Source organism: Berghia stephanieae, chromosome 2 (genome assembly GCF_034508935.2).
Source record: "Berghia stephanieae isolate SIO BIC M18660-M18661 chromosome 2, UCSD_Bste_1.3, whole genome shotgun sequence".
NCBI classification, from domain to species: domain Eukaryota; kingdom Metazoa; phylum Mollusca; class Gastropoda; order Nudibranchia; family Aeolidiidae; genus Berghia; species Berghia stephanieae.
Window position 1 is genome coordinate 90,601,739 of NC_088361.1, and position 17,946 is coordinate 90,619,684.

At 36.3% G+C, this 17,946-nt stretch overlaps 1 long non-coding RNA gene across 2 annotated transcripts in view; it reads left to right on the top strand.

Moving 5' to 3' along the window:
- The window catches only part of LOC144965822 (uncharacterized), a 76,857-nt gene that overhangs the window by 57,159 nt on the left and 1,752 nt on the right, over positions 1-17,946 (top strand). Inside the window, exons 1-2 of one of the 2 annotated variants that reach the window (XR_013644109.1) lie at positions 9,185-9,455; positions 14,895-15,029. The exons of the other annotated variant lie outside the window; for it this stretch is intronic. This is a non-coding gene — a long non-coding RNA (uncharacterized LOC144965822). Of the gene's footprint in view, positions 1-9,184; positions 9,456-14,894; positions 15,030-17,946 lie in introns of those variants that run through there. 2 annotated transcript variants of the gene reach the window in all.

The window sequence follows — 17,946 nt, forward strand, 5'->3', positions numbered from 1 at the left end:
TATACACACACAGACAAACAAACACACATACACACATAGTAATTATTTTTTTCATTTTGGCCACATAGAGGAGAAACAGATACACAGATAGTGGAGAGAAAGAGAGAGAGAGAGAGAGAGAGATAGAGAGAGAGAGAGAGAGAGAGAGAGAGAGAGAGAGAGAGAGAGAGAGAGAGAGAGAGAGAGAAAGGAGGGGGGGGGGGGGGCTGGGGGGGGGGGGGGAAGGATAGAGTGATGGAGAAGGGAGGCGGGGAAGAGAAATTCAAACTCACAAAGAACCCCTATATCAAACCAACCAAGACCTGGGCAGTTCGAACATTGAAATTGTTCCTTCTCCAATACGATATTAATTTCACTCAACCCAAAACGAACTGGTCATGCATACAGGATTAATGTGCCGCCAATACAAACTATCAACTACCAGTACAATAGGGAAACCCTCCAATCACCCTAATAAATTACCATCTCTTTTATGTTTTTAATTTCTACACAGTCCACGGGCGGCGGCGGTAACTATTGGTAACTCGTTTCCAATCAAATTAAATTATTTGATTTGCCCGTAGATATGGTCCATGGGGATCACAAAAAATGGAGAGGAGCTGGGCTCCTCCTTTTTTCTGTTCTGGGGACAAAGCCCGCTTTTGGTCAAAATTATCTGGACTCGAAAACTCAAAATTAGCTACAATGCTACTTTGGCTTGGTGACTGGGCGGTACGGTGTCTTATCTTGTCACAAAAGTCAAGCAAAGTTAAGTGTGATCAGTGGCGGAATGGGTGGCAGTGATAGTTGAAAATCATTGTCCCGATGTTATGTTATTGAGTAAGGCACTTTGCTCACATTACCCAACTCGACTCAGGTGTCAAAGAATATAGGTAGTGACGGATATTGTAAGAGTGTTGGTACAAAAAGAACACTTTACGTGCGATTGGCCCTGTATATAATGGAAACATGGCCTGCTGTGAAAATAAATGACACTTTGTTTAGCGTATGTTTGGTAAATCCGTGTAAATGTGGTGTCTAGATCACTTCCTTAAAAAAAAAAAAAATCAAAGCAAACTTTCTTGTTGGTTGAACTGGAATAGGAAAAGAAACTGAGGGTACTCTTTCATTAATTAATTAATTCAGTCATTCATTTTGTTTGCTCATTCATTCATTCAGGCATTTATTCCATTTTTTAAAATTTCTTTCATTTGTTTAAACCCTTCATTCATTCATTTCATTCATTCATTCAGTCAGTGAAACATTTATTCATTTATTAATCAATTCATTCGTCCATCTATCCATTCATTCATTCAGTCATTCATTCATTCAATACATTATTAGACGTCTAGTAACAAATAAATCCTCACCCAGCACTTCCTATACCACAACAGCATAACATAATATAGCAACTAGACACGTGCCGTAGGGGCATAAGGTCGGGCACTTCGTTTTCACCTGTCCGATTTATAATGTCCATTTACCAATTTTCTCACCTTAACCCCTTACCCTCTTGGGTTCGTCCATCCTCCCACCCTATTTGTGTTGGTCAGGTGAGCACCCTTTGTCCTGCCAAGAACATAACCACCCCCACGCGTCCACTCTGAATGGGAAAATTGACCACAGCAGTATCTGTCTGAGATCCGGAATCAAATTTCAAAGTCTGAGGCTTTTTTTTTCCTCTACTTCTTTCTCTCTGTCTTTCCCTAGGGGGGTCGATGCCATAATATTTACAGTATGGACGGGGGGAAACGAGGAAGAGTTGTTAAAGTTTTTAGTTGTGCTATCATTTTACACTGTTAGAACCTTATTATAATCCCGTTCTCCTCCTGTTTTATTGCCAAGTCTTATTTATATTTAGGGAAATATTGACATTGGAGGTCAGGCGATTTAAGCAATTCATAAAAAATCTAATGGATGGCTTTGTGTCAGTTGAGTTGACAATACGGTAACATCCGTTGTGACAAGTTGGGGGGATGGCCGTTGTGCTGGTGGTCTCAGGGTTAGTTCCCATCATGGCCAGCCATGCAATCTCAACCATTATAAAAGGGTGTGTTGTGTGAGTAAAAGAAGCAGTCTTGATGATGAACCTGATGAGAGCTAGGACATCTTATACTGTATAAATGCCGCTGGATGAGAGACATCAGGACAGAGAGGGAGAGGTAAGCAATATTACCATATTTGACTAGCCGTCTCAAAATGGTTTTATATGGAAATAAATTTAGATAGATAAAGAAAATTGAGTTTCAAGTAAAAGTCGAAATAATGAAAATTAAGGAATCTAAATTCTTTGAAGTTGAACAATCAATACTCATTCTACTTGATCAAAGCATTTATTTCAATTAAAAGTTACTGGTTAAGTTTATACTTCTTTCTTCTTCTTCCTCTTCTTCTTCTTCTTCTTCTTCTTCTTCTTCTTCTTCTTCTTCTTCTTCTTCTTCTTCTTCTTCTTCTTCTTCTTCTTCTTCTTCTTCTTTCTTCTTCGTCGTCGTCTTCTTCTTCTTCTTCTTCTTCTTCTTCTTCTTCTTCTTCTTCTTCTTCTTCTTCTTCTTCTTCTTCTTCTTCTTCTTCGTCGTCGTCGTCGTCTTCTTCTTCTTCGTCGTCGTCTTCTTCTTCTTCTTCTTCTTCTTCTTCTTCTTCTTCTTCTTCTTCTTCTTCTTCTTCTTCTTCTTCTTCTTCTTCTTCTTCTTCTTCTCATTATTATGATTATTATTATTATCATCATCATTATTATTATTATTATTATTATTATTATTATTATTATTATTATTATTATTATTATTATTATTATTATTATTATTATATTCAATACTTTTGTTTAATTAACCCTGACATGATACCGTTTTGAGACGATTGGTCACATATCTATAATGTTGCCAAAGAGATTTTCACACGAGCCAACCGAGGCCTGCGTACAATTCTAATGAAAATATATCACAAAACATTTCATTGTTCTTTTCTTTATTTTCTTTTTCCTTTTTTTCTTGTGCAATCTTAAATGGATTTGTTTGTGCAATAATTGCCTCATTTCCAAATGTCACATTCAAAACCGTCTTATGAAGATGCGAGTTGAAACCATTGGTTCCCTAATATTATTTTCATAGAAATTGTGAGACTCTTTCTGCTATGATTGCGACGGACTCTACTTTTGGACTTCACATTACACGTAAGTTCTGTTCATTAATTCTTTTTACTTACTTTAGATTTATGCATGATTTACTCGCCCTTTCAAAGCTAACTTAATCAACAATCACATTCGTTTGTTCCATTTATATTAATCCACCTATTTATCTATCCATCCATCCATTCATCTATCCATCTACCCTATTTACCTACCAACCACCTATTTATCTATTAATCTATTTATGTACTGTATCTACCTGTCTGTCTACCTACCTCTAGACCTATCTGCTTACCTTTACCTATCACTATCAATCAATCAGTCGATCTATCTATTCTTTATATATTGTTCTGTCTGTCTTTCTGTCTCTCCATCCGTCTGTCTAGCTGACTATCTACCTTTCTCTCTGTCTATCTTTTCCAGCTATCACTTTTTTTCTGCTCAAACGCAAATTAAATGGAATTGGAAATATATTTTAATTTTATATCACGCTGCCATGATTCGAAAAATAGGATATCTTGCGTTTTGGCATTTAAAACGCCAAATTGACAATCCAAACTCATTGACAAACATGGAAGCTTAAAATTGGCGCACATTTTCCTGCGGTGCACACAAATATCAACTTTTTACATTTATCCCCAACAACTTTTAGCACAGGCATATCAACTTATTCAAATGATCTTCAGCTTGACAATAATTTTATTCATACAAAGGGACACGTTTGAAGTCTCAAGCTAAATAACGTTTGACAAATTATTAGGGTTTATCTTAATCGATCGATATAATATGATGTGAATTAGTTTTACTTGGCCAAAATTTTAAAATGTCGTTTTGTAAGTTTACTGAAGTTAAGTTTACCGTGGCCATTTAATTTGGTTTTCTTTTACTCTAATAACTTTCTGAAGCACGTAATTGAGTGCACATTGAAGTTACATACTTAATTAATATACACATACAAAAAAAATAAAAATAAAATAAAACAGTTTCAAAAAATCCCCGCCCCCGCCCCCCCCCCCCCACCCTTAAAATATAAAACAAACAAACAAAACAAAAAATATAAGTCAAGAATCGTGATCCTAGCTGACATTCCTCTCTCTCTCTCTCTCTCTCTCTCTCTCTCTCTCTCTCTCTCTCTCTCTCTCTTTCTCTCTCTCTCTCTCTCTCTCTCTTTTCCATCACTCTCTCATTGAACACGCAACTCCTCCCCCATTCTTTGTCTTCTCTGTCACCTATCTATTTCAATATCTCTATATTTTTCACCCACTCACCCACTCACCCTCCCCCCTCCCAGATAAACACAACAGACACAAACACACACTCACACAAACACAAGCATACACATGCAAAAGACACACACTCACGGATACACATACCCCCCCCCCCATTATCTCTCATACCAACAATTCATACATTTAGATATTCCACCTCCCATTACAAACACACATTCGCGCGCGCTCACACACACACACACACACAGAACACACACACACACAGAAACAAACTGGCATTAAAATACACTCACTCATAAACACCATATTCCATAAAATAATATTTTTCTAAGCCCACACTCATTAGATCTACACGGTAGGCGCTTCATAGATTGAGATCGTTATGGCGTAGACTCATTCCCTCCCACCACAAACTTCCTCTTCCTTTATTCATCCCACCCCACCCCGCCCATTTTAAATAACGTTCATGCATGACTTAACATCCCTATTCTTTCTTATCAACAAAAAAAAAAAAAAAAAAAAAAAAAAAAAGAAGGAAAACGGCAAGAATTTAGAAAAAAAACCCAACTTTTTTCACCTTCAATTTTCAATGTTACTTATCGAAATTTTAAATCGAGTTTAAATCAAAATAGTAAGAAAATAATATGTTATCTAGTCGTATTGCACTCGTCTTGGGACCGGAACATCCAGGGTTTGAGTCCTGCTATAAGCGGCGCATAGTTTAGTCCTTGGAAAAACACTCTTTACTCACATTCTTTCTCCGAACTCAGCTGTAAAATGAGTAAATGACCGTTAACAGAGTTGTATCTGTCTGAAAAAAAAAATGCAATATTATCATCTAAATGGCATCATGTCTCATCCTGCATGTTAAATGTTGCTGTTGGCTGGAGACCAGCGACATCTATATATGAAGTCCTAGCTGGAGACCCATTGTAAAGCGGTTTGAGCAAATTAGGTGGTATTGCTCCGCATAAATGTTGTAGAATGAGAAAAATATTTTTTTTTAAAAGTTTGATAAAAAAAACCCCCACAAAAAACAAAAACAAAAACAAAAAATAAGGCCACCAAAAATTAACAATACAAACAAAACAACTCATCTGTTTAGTAAAGACATAATTATTTATTTTAACTTTGATTTTATAAATTTAATTGGTTATCAAATTTAAAGTGTCATGCGCAATCCGACATCATACTGTTTAGAGACGGTGGGTCACATAATGGAACCTCTCTCTTACTAATTCCTTCGCTCCCTCTATACTTTTAACTCCTGCTTTTTCTTTATCCAAAAATCCGTAACGCCTACCAGATTATAATAATTTCCTCAATTTAAATTAATGTTACCTGTTCCCTCCAAATCTCATTTGATAACATGGATCTTCGTCTTCCTGTACCCCCCCCCCCCTTCCCATGTCCCCGCCCCTCAATGTCCTTACACACCCCTTTCAACCAACCCACCCTTTTACTTCTTCTATTTTTTCCTGCCACCCACCCCTTCCTCAAGTCACCCTCACCCTTTTCCCTTCTACTTCTTCACCGGATCCCCTCAAGGCGGTGTTTTCAGGCTTCAGCCCTTTTGTTTGTTGTTCCACTCCAAATAGCTACTCGGTAATGTCAACATAACTAACTATGCATTTAGACAATATTGTGGAGTAAAAATCCCCCAAGTTATGACATTCATCGGGTCTTGAATTTCGGCGGTAACTTGGTCTGACACGAAAACCCGCTGACATAGAATGCAAACGTCACCACAACTGCAGCCTGCTGTAGACAGTGAAATGAAAATTATCGATAAACGCTGCTCCAGATTTTATCGAAAGAGAAGGGGGAAAAAAGGACTTATTTTCGTCACCACTAACCCAGATTGTAGATAGAGGATTAACCTACATTGCCATTTAAAAAGAAAAGAAAATGAATGAATTCGATCAGCAGTGGATTATGATATTATATTCAAAGTGTCCAAGATACGAAAAGCTGTGGACTTTTACAAGTAATGTACACGAATTAATATAACAGCTTAAAAAAAATAATTCTGGTAGCTCAAAACCCGTGTTTTTTATTTATTTATTTTTTTCTGTTATAGGCTGAAGAAGGGCTTTGAGGTCGAAACGTTTCGTGTTTGATATTTTTTTTTTCGAAGCTGTTATATTCATTTTTTTTGTTCATTGTTGGATTATAATAACATAATAATGTGTTATTCCAATAGATTCATACAGCTTGAAAATGTTCAACAAGCGTCTTTTTGCGTGTAAACCTGAATGTCGAAGATCATAACTCAAGACAGTTGACAGTTGTGGTGCGTAATTTGTGTTCGTGGCGATTTACTGCTTCTCTTATTTCTTATACTGACCGTGTTCTCACGTGCACGATTTTTTAAATTATTAATTATTATTCCACAAAATAGCAGGGTTAAACATGGAATGTTATATCTGCATCTTGTAATGTTATAGTTATGGTATAGTTATACCTAATGGTTTTTCTTTACTATTGGAGTTAAATATATGCAAATATATCCATGAGTTTTTTTTTTCTTTTCTTCTTGTTTTTTTTTTTTCATTAATCAACCAGTTAACTGCTGTATTCTGGAAAGACACGTATGTATTTACAAATTTGGCCATAAAACTTATCCTTCAAATATCGATCGATTTAAATGGCTCTCATCTTGACGAAATATCTCAAATTCGGGACCATATATATATATATATATATATATATATATATATATATATATATATATATATATATATATATATAGATCCAACCAAAAAAATCTAGGGTACTGATTCTTATTTTTTTCTTCTAAATCTATCTTTCGGTGTTCGATTCATTCCAGCATAATACCGTTTTGGACGGTGAGTCACAAATATATGAACATGCTTCATGTGCTGCTATGTGGTCTAGTGGTATGACACTCGCTTTTTGATCGGAAGGTCCTGAGTTCGAACCGCGCTCGGCGCACAGTTGAGTCCTTGGAAAAGGCTATTTACTCACATTCTCTCACCGTACTCAGGTTTAAAATGAGTACCTGGTCGTTAACAGCGTTGTCTCTGTCGCAAAAAATTGTAATATCGCCTAACAGATGTCATGTCTCGTTCTACATGTTGTTGTAAAGCGCTTTGAGCACATTAAGTGGATATTGCCCTATTTAAAAGCTCGAGTTTATTTTTATTATTGAGGAACAATAATATCATGAGCCCTAAAAGAGCGTGAAAACAAACATTTGATATTTCTATTCATTTCAATTTTCATGACATTTTTTTTTGACATCGGAGGATCACCTGGATTAATTACCATCAAACCTGCCTAGTAATTACCATCAAATCTGCCTAGTAATTACCATCAAACCTGCCTAGTAATTACCATCAAATCTGCCTAGTAATTACCATCAAATCTGCCTAGTAATTACCATCAAACCTGCCTAGTAATTACCATCAAACCTGCCTAGTACAACGAAACATTCGTAGAATTACGACATTTGGCTCTAGCTTCGGAATCTCATGAGCCATGCATAAGCATTCTTAAGTCATTAAAACTTATTGAAAATAAAGGTTGATGCAGACTACACATGTTATGAATTTTGAAGTGTTATTTAACCTTAATTATGGCAAATTGTTGATTTTTAAAAGTTAACTTGCAATAGCGACTACAATTGTTATCTCCTTAAAGTTACGAATTTTTAAATGTTTAAGTAGACATGTCTGTATTAGTACCATATTGATGCGAAAAGTCACATGTTATGATAATATAGGGGATCAGCGTGGCCCATGGGGTTAGGTCTTGCTTCGTACGCGAAAGGTACCGCTGCGCTGTGTGACCTTGAGCAAGTCACATCGTCCTGGCTCAAATTGCGGCGCTGCACTGCGGCTGACGAAGTCTTCCCTTGGGATAGACCCTAGAGACAAATTTCCCCTATGGGGTGAATAAAGGGAATTTTATCTTATCTTATTACTTATATAATGTATGAGAGAACCGCGTTAGCAAACATTGAGGAAGTAAACAGATGAAGAAGGAAGTGTGAATTGGATTCAATAGTCTGATGTCACGCGCCCGGCAACGGCGGCCATCTTGGTTCTAAACAAAGAAAATCATTACTTTTTATTCTTCATGCTGGCTAGAACTTTTCATTCCCTTTTCATATGCCTTGTGATCAGAATGTGTAAAAGTCAATACATGATCAAATTGATGGGTTTTTTTTCCTCTGGATACGCGTTTAAGCTCGCCGGGGAAATATTTCATACGGCGTCCGCCATTGTTCCGATAGTTTAGAGCCAGTGTTACTAAGTTACCATACGTCATTAGGAAGGAAGTGACAATACGACTGTTGAAGACTATTGTGATGTGTGTTTCTCATGTTAAAAGTAAAATGAGAGCGAGGAGCAGAAAGGGGAGAGGGGGTGGTAGGAAAGGGATGAGAATGACACGACCTGGGTTTTTTTTTCTCTTTTCTTTTGAATAAGAGACTGTCGTTGTGAATACAAAGGCAAGTAGGCTAGTTACTCACTCACGGCTACACACAAACACACACACACATACACACATACACACACAACGACACATACCATTCACCAAGACACAAGCCAGTCAATACAACATTATTATTTTATGCTCGTGTGATCCCCTTGTCTCTTAGTGTCCCCCCCCCCCCCCGTCACATCCTCACCTCCACCCTTCATATTATTAGTTACTCCCCCCCCCCCCCAACTATAACACAATAATGTAGGCTATGTGCTGCTCACACGTGCGGGGATATATAATATAATATGTGTGATGGCAACAGATGTCGCTCACAATGAATGATGGTGATCGAACTAACCTTCTACTACCCTACCTTTGTACTTCGTACACCATTCTGGTTTTTCTCTTTATGTTGGACGGGACGACAAACCTGCTGCTGCTGCTGCTGACGATTCTGATGCTTTTGCTGTCGTCAACTAACTGTGCGTTAAACTGTGCGGAACTGTCATCTGTAGTCTGTATTATTGGATAATTTGGCATCATATTGAAAAAAAAAGGTGGCCAATTTTCTTATAAAGGAGGTGCGCTTGGAACGAGCCATTTATTATGTTCTCATGAGTTCCTGGTGTTTTGCCATTATGGATTTGGGACCAATCTTAGTATTCAATTTCGAGGTTGGACTGATATTTAGAATTGATTTGTGATCTTACTTTAACTACTTAATAATTACTTACTTACTTGCTTAGGTACTTATTTATTTACTTACTAATTTCTCTGTGTTGCTTCATCGATACATTTATAAGGTCGACATTAAGTAGCGCTAGTGACTGATGTCTTTCGTCAGCTTTCGAACGTTCCCACATCTCCAATCAAAGGATGTCATTTCTCCCTTTCTACCGGTCTTCTCCACGTCTTCAATGGCTTTCCCTGTTACTTTTACACGCCTGCCGACTTAAAAATGTAGAAATTCGTAGTTTTTAGGAGATGAAAATTGTAGTTGCTATTCCTAACTTTACAGAGCAACAATGTACTTTCTCAAGGAATAAATAAATAACACTTCAAAAACTTAAACAATTGTTTAATCTGGCATCAACTATCATCTCCAATAAGCTTTAATGACTTTGAGATGATCCTTAAGTTCTGCAATTGGAGCCATTTTTCGTAGTTCTACGAATTTTTCGTAATGGTACGCAGGTCTGCTGTTACGATTTCCGAACTTTGACCTTGCCTTATGAAATTTAAGGTTTAACCCTCTCCTTACTTACTAAAGGAAAATCGTCACATTCGTTACGATACAACCAATCTTTTTCTTATTCAAATTTCTTTTGTACATCCAAAAATTTAAAGAAAATGAACAGTGTGTTGTAGAGCATGTTTTGCTAAAGAAACTCATTTTATTGATTTAAAAAACTCTCTGAAATTCTGTGATCGCAATTAGCCCTCGCTGGATTCTACGATGAACATGTTGCTGCATGAAGCTCGAAGGAAATAATAATGATAGGTATTGAATTGTAAGCTTCAATTTATTAGACGAAGAAAGATTCTGCGGACCTATTGAGTTTCCTCTTTATCAACAAAACACGATGAATAAAACATTAAGGACGAATAAGATATGTGTGAACGGCGTAGTTAAGGTGAGTTAAATAATGTTTATTCACCTTAACTACGCCATTCACACATAGTGGTTTATTAATCGTGTTTTGTTGATAAAGAGGAAATAAATTGAAGCTTAGAATTCAATACTTATCGTTATTTTTTCATTGAATTCTAGCACACCAATAAATGCCAGCACGCTCTGCAATACGACGCTCTGGAACTCGGTATTGGTTACCTCCCATGAGTCTACTTTGTACTATAATATGATTATAGATGTCACTAGTTACCACAGACTACTGTGTTATCTATGCTAGTTACCTCCCATGAGCATCAGATTTCGGAACGCTCTGATTCTAGAACGCCTTTTGGCCTCTATCTCGAGCGTTCTAGAGCTAGAATCAACGAGTACTGATTTGGAATTTCATTCCTTAAATCTAAAAAAAAATTCTTAAATTTTCTCTGTTAATTTTGACTTTAAACGCTTTGATTTTTCTCACCTTCGTGAAGTTCATTCAGGCATAACACCAGATTAACGTCATGGGTCACGGTTTAAATCAACTACCCATAATTAGGGCTCGTTGTTCTTAAATACAAAATTCTTATTGCTATTTTTATCATAAACTGTAGGCCTCAACGTCGAGAAATCATTGTTGTATATAATTACAGGGTGTCAATAAAGATTTGGTTCTTGAGTACAGTATAATTCCTCTTAAAAAACAATTTTAGTCGATTGGGATGTAATTGAACAGTATATTTTCACAGCACGTGACTTTTTCTTCATTGAGGAAAAGTATCTTTCAGCCGAATGTCAACAACTTATAGCTTGAATGAATAAACCCGTATTATTTTTAAAATTGGCAAGGAAACTCGTACTTGAAATATCGATCGATATAATATGAAGGGAGAGTTTTTTGGCCTACTTTTTAAATACGCGTCTCTTAAACGGTAGTTAACTGGTTAATAAAAAACACAAAACAAAACAAAACAAAACACCTTTCCCCTAAAAAATAAACAACAACAAAAAACAAAAACAAAACAAAATAAAAACAAGCAAAACAACAATAACAAAAAAAAAACAAAAAACAAAAAAAAAAAAAAAAAAAAAAAAAAAACAAAAAACAAAAACAAAAACAAAACAACAAAATAAACCAAACCAAACAAACAGACATAAAAGGTCAACTTTCGAAGCAGGGCGTTTAAAATGAAGTGTTTGTTAACATAAAGTTGTAACGATTAGTAGATTAGAATGTTATTTTACAATCATGTAAAGAATTTTGCAATTTTAAGATAATTTTTATAACCAAAGTTAATAAACAACAACAACAGCAACAAAAGTTAAAAAAAAAACCAACAACATTTAAATAAATTATATTAAAAAGAAAATAGGAAGTAACCCTTCAATCAGCCTATATAATTTAAGGAGGTGCCTTTCAATACCTGCTAAGTCTCCTCTCACCATTCACAGAAAATCGCTACTTTTTGTCATTTATTACTTGATTTAAAGAGGAAAATACTTGAATTGCTAGGTCGTGTAGAATTACAATGTCCCGAGTGTTTCGCTGCTATCTATCTCCGTTGATTTCAAGGCGCTCAATAGACTAAGAGAAAGAGAGTTTTAACATATTCTCATCTGGGTGTCTGTCAATTTGCAGGTTTTGAAAACCATCTCCTTATTTTTTTTTGGTCAAATAGTGCTGTGTTTCAGTCCAACATTGACATTGACAACTACCTACCCAGTTACTGCTGGGTAGATTGACGGGAGCAGGGGGTGTCAGAAAACGATCTTGACTGTACCCTGAATCGATCTCGGTCCTTTTGCGTGTGAAACGAGTGCTCTACCAACTGAGCTATCGGGACCCTTATCGCCTCATAGTCATAGTAAATGTTACTTATTGTTACTTATTACACACTCCTTTAATGATCCTTTATTACACGAATTTATCGACCAGAGGGCAATAATAATATTAATGGGCTAGTGTGCTTATAATACACTTAATATAATATATCGATATACCAGCACTGTAACGACGTACGTACGTTATTATTCTGTTGTGTGTTGTTTTTTTTTTTACAAGCTATGGCTATGATTATGATTCGTTCTTGATTAAACAATCAACCTCATTTTTACCATCACCGCAACCACCACCACCATCACCACCATGATCATGATCATCATCATCGCCATCATCATCATCGTCATCATCATCATCATCATCATCATCATCATCATCGTCATCATCATCATCATCGTCGTCGTCGTCATCATCATCATAATTTATGATCATCATCATCATCATCCTCATCCTCATCATCATCATCATCATCATCATCATCATCATCATCATCATCATCATCATCATCACCATCATCATCATCATCATCATCATCATCATCATCATCATCATCATCATCATCATCATCCACATCATCATCTTCATCGTCATCATCATTATCACCACAACGAGCAAGACGTGAAGAAACCCCAGACAATACACTTTGATAAGTAGTGGTGCCGCAGGTATTGTATGCAAGTCTTACCTGCACATCAGTGCTTAACATGGTGGTTGTCCCGCATCCAAAGCGATTCCAAGACAAGGCCCGTGCTAAAATGAACATCAACCAACCTTCTCATGACAAGCGTCGTTACCCGACTGTATAAACCATCTCTGATGGGCACAGGACAAGAAAATCCACTCTTGCATCTGGTGCGACTCCGTCCTGTGAGGAGGATTGAAAAAATATTTTTTTCTTAAACCGGTACGTTAAGCAAACTCCTGCCGGGTAACCATGAAAAGATTTTGTTGTAGAGTTGTAATGTTGTAAAACGTTTTAAGAATTCAAATTTCTGTTTCACAATCCAGTATCTGGACTTCACAGTGTCATAAATTAGGTGAGAGGAATAAATTTTGAATGAAAATCAAAATAAAATATTAAAAATTATCTCCTATTCATTTATTAAGTATTGGTGTTTTACTTATCCATTCAGAAATGATCTTTGATATTTTACTACACCTTATTGAAATACCTGTAATGAAACATCGAATGACTTGTCTTATAGCTTTTTTAATGTCATATTTTGCTAATGTTTGTGTTGTTTTGGGCAGCCAATAGATTTATTGATAAAAAGAGTAAATAAATATCAAACTTTGGTCTGTGATACGCTGAGTTTTCAAAGGATAGTTTATTGTATTCCAGCGCATAACCTCCCATATAGAATCTAGTGTTATGTTCTGACAGGAGTTCTATCCGGTGGCGACAACCTATTCTTTAACATGTTAAGTACAAGTGGGCGATATTTGTGTTAAAGGGCGACAACAAAATATATTCTGGCACAATGCTATGAACTTGTGGTGCGAGAGTTGTATTCAAGGGCGACAACCAAAGATATTCTCGCCTCTGTTTTGTAAGCTAGTTCAAGGGCGACAACCAATTATATTCTAGCACAATGTTAAGAACTTGTGGTGCGAGAATTGTATTTAAGGATGACAAACAAAGATATTCTAGCCGCTTGCTAAGTACTAGTGTCGCGTGAATTGTATCCACATTCGACAACCAAAGATGTTCTAACCTCATGTTAAATACAAGTGGAGCAGGAGTGACAACCAAAGATATTCTAGCCTCATGCTAAGTACTGGTGCCGCGGGAGTTGTATTCAAATACCCCAGCGGTTCCGGTGCTTACTACCAGGCAGATAACACATCATTCCAGAAATCACACACTGCTGAATCCCTCATCAAACTGCGTACATATAGAAGAAATGAAATTGACTTCACTCAGATCATTGTTTTTAGTTTCAGATAGCCATTTAAAGTCTCTGAAAAGTGAGGAAAAACTTAAAACTGAAAACTTCTATTGCTTTCGCTTGCCAGATCGTAAGCTTTAGTTTATTCTTTATTATCCAAATCAAAGAAATTGATGTAAACAAATTTTGTTATTAGTGTTTTCCAGATGACTCCAATTTCATAATTTTATGAACATCTCAAAATCATTACATCTTATTAAAAAGAAATGTTGATGCTAGCCTACTTAATTTTAAGATTTTGAGGTGTTATAATTTAATCTTTGTTGGGGCAAATTGTTGGTTTATAAAGTTAACTATAGAGACTACAATTTTTTACTCCTAAAAATGACAAATTTTAAAAATATCAAGTTGGCAGGTCTGTTTACATATTAGTCAGTCATCAATAGTTTCGTTTCCATATAAGTCCATGCCAATGTCATCATTTAATATGCGTATTATCATTTTGTTTTACTTGATAATGAACCAGTGACTAATATTATATGATCTTCCTACTCTTTGCTGCTGCTGTTGTTGCAGATGAAGAGTATGATGATGATGATGATGAAGATGATGATGATGATGATGATGATGATGATGATGATGATGATGATGATGATGATGATGATGATGATGACGATTATGAACATGATGATGCTGATTATAATTTCGATGATAGTATATTATTTTTCTTTTTCTTTTTCTTTTTCTCTGTGCCATTACCTATATTTTATTTCAGTATTCAACCAGGAGGCTGTAACTACTACAAGTAGTTACCTTACCAGTATATAGTTTAGCCATGTCATTGCCTCAACTTGGTCAACAAAGAAAAAAGGTCCAATTATGACTTTGGTGACTCACTGCAGCCGATACGGTAACCATTTGATCATGATAAACTTTATCTGGTTTTGCTAAAACGGCTATGTGATCTTGTGGTATGACACTTGCTTTCGGATCGGAAGGTCCTAGGTTCGAGCCTAGCTCCGCGCATAGTTGAGTCCTTGGAAAACGCTCTTTTACTCTTTCACCCGTACTCACGTGTAAATGAGTACCTGGCCGTTATCACCGCTGTCTCTGTCTGAAAAAATTAAATATCGCCTAATAAGGGTCATGTCCCGTCCTACATGTTAAATGTTGCTGTTGGCCAGGGACAGCTTGTGCTCTTTGAGCACGTTTAGTGGATGTTGCGCTATATAAAAGCTCATAAAAAAAAAAACAGTGACTGTATTTTCTGTTCTTTACATATCCGTTCGTATTTATAAAACAAGTCTCATCTGAAAACCTGATTCTTTGGAGAAACCTCAACTTGAATTGATTCATCAAAATAAGACACAACGACACAAACCGACCTATGGATTTGGCATTCCATTAACCCTCTCCTTACCACCTGTAGCAAAATCGTCACATTTGTTAGGACACAATATGCATTTTTCTTATTCAGATTTATTTTGTACATCATAAACTTCGAAAAAAAAAATTTAAACAAATAAAGAAAAAGAAAGTGGAACAAAAACTGCAATTAGATCTATTGAGAATTAGCCATCAAATAAAAAATGATCACAAAGAATGCGTGAAAGAAAAAAGTGAAAACTTGACCTCAGATATAAACATAGATGAGTACTGAAATCAAGTATCGAACTGCATCACAGAATCTGCAAGAGAAACTATTCCATCTGTGAAAAAACACGAATCAAAACATAAGTGGATGGATGACAAGATCTTGAAACTTATGAATGAAAGACGAAAACTAGAACGCAACAGCAATGAATATAAAGAAGCTAATAAGATTATAAAACGTGAGTGTAAGAGAGCAAAGGAAGATTATATTGAACATGAATGTCACAGAATTGAAAGACTAAAACATTCTAACACCAAACAATTCTACCAGTCAATACAAGATCTAAGTGGAAAACGCATAGACGTGGCAAGAAAATGCGTTAAAGACGCAAACGGTAATATACTTATCGACAACAACGAAATTTTGGAACGTTGGGAAGTATACATAAAAAAATCTATACGCGGATGACAAAAGAGGGACGAGCTTGGATAAAGAAATCTCTACTGTGAACACGGGTCCCCAGATTATGCGAGAAGAAGTAGAAGATTCTTGCAAAGCGATGAAAAAGGGGAAAGCGGTAGGCCAAGATAGCTTCTCAAAGAATTGATTGACGACCTCGACGATCTGGGAATAGACATTCTGACAAAAGCCTTTAATGTCTTATATGAAAAGGGTGAATTGCCTAATGTCTTAAGACAATCGGTATTCATTACAATACCCAAAAAACAAGGTACTATCGACTGTGACCAACACAGAACAATCAGCATAATGAGCCAGGCCACAACAATTATGGTAAACATACTTATGAAAAGAAAGAGGAGCAAGATCTCTCCAGAGATAAGTGATGAGCAGTTTGGTTTTGTTAAAGAAAAGGGTACGGTAAATGCAATCTCTACATTGAAAACATTAATGCAACGGTCAATCGAAAATCAAAAATCACTTTATCTATGCTTCATTGATTATTCCAAAGCTTTTGATTCAGTACAGCACGATACGCTATTCAAAATCTTAGAAAAGATTGGTATAGGCAGTAAAGACCTTCGACTTGTGAAAAACTTAAATTGGAATCAAACAGCGTGTGTCAAACTGGATAATGAAACATCGGACTTCTTTAACATCGAGAAGGGAGTAAGACAAGGTCGCGTCTTATCACCGGACCTTTTTTAACATATATAGTGAAATAATATTCAAAGAAATTGAAGATATGAAAGGCGTCGTCGTTGGAGGGCAGAATATGAATAGCATAAGATACGCAGATGATGGTACTCTGATGGCCTACTCCCCAGAACACGTGCAGAAAATTATAGATATAGTGGTGTGCAAAAGTGAAGAGATGGGCCTGAAATTAAATATTAAGAAAACAGAATGCATGGGTGGTATCAAAGAATGACAACAACGCGACCTTCCACTTGTCAAGCAAAGGAGAGACCATCAAACAAGTAAATAAATTTAAATATTTAGGCACTATCATCACCCATGACGACGTGACATAGGGGATATAAAACAAAGAATAGCAATAGCAAAAATCGTGTTCCATAAAATGCGACCAGTTGTGTCAAACAACAACCTAAACTAGAAGACCAGAATGAATGTAGTAGAAACATATGTTATGAGTACCCTTTTATACGGTTGTGAATGAAACGTGGACGCTTGACAAAGAATGTACAAGGAGGTTAGAGGCATTTGAGATGTGGGTGTATAGAAGAATGTTGAGGGTATCATGGACAGACAGGTGTACGAACGAGGAAGTGTTGGAGAAGGTGAGAAAGCGACGAATACTGATCGATAACATCAGAAAGAGGCAGTTACGCTTTCTGGGACATGTGTGGAGAAGAGACGGAATAGAAAAGTTGGTAACATCTGGGATGCTCGAAGGAAAGAGAGCTAGAGGTAGACAAAGAATGACTTATCTAAATAAGCTAAGAATGACCAAATGTGACTTAAAAAGCAACACAGATTTCATGCGCACCGCAGAGAATCGTGATTCGTGGAGACAGCTGACCGGCAACGTGCTCAAGAGCACAAGCCACGATGGATGATGATGAAACTGCGAAGAATGATCTTTGTTTAATTAATAAGAACATAAAGTTGTTTTGTAGAGTGTCTTGTTTGAGTTTAAAAAATCAATTTTTCTTCTTGGAAAGCCTGTTATTTTGGGAAAATACTGAAAAGGATCAGTAAAAAGAGAGTTAATGCAAACGTTAATGCTTAAAGCTCGAAGGAATAAATAACA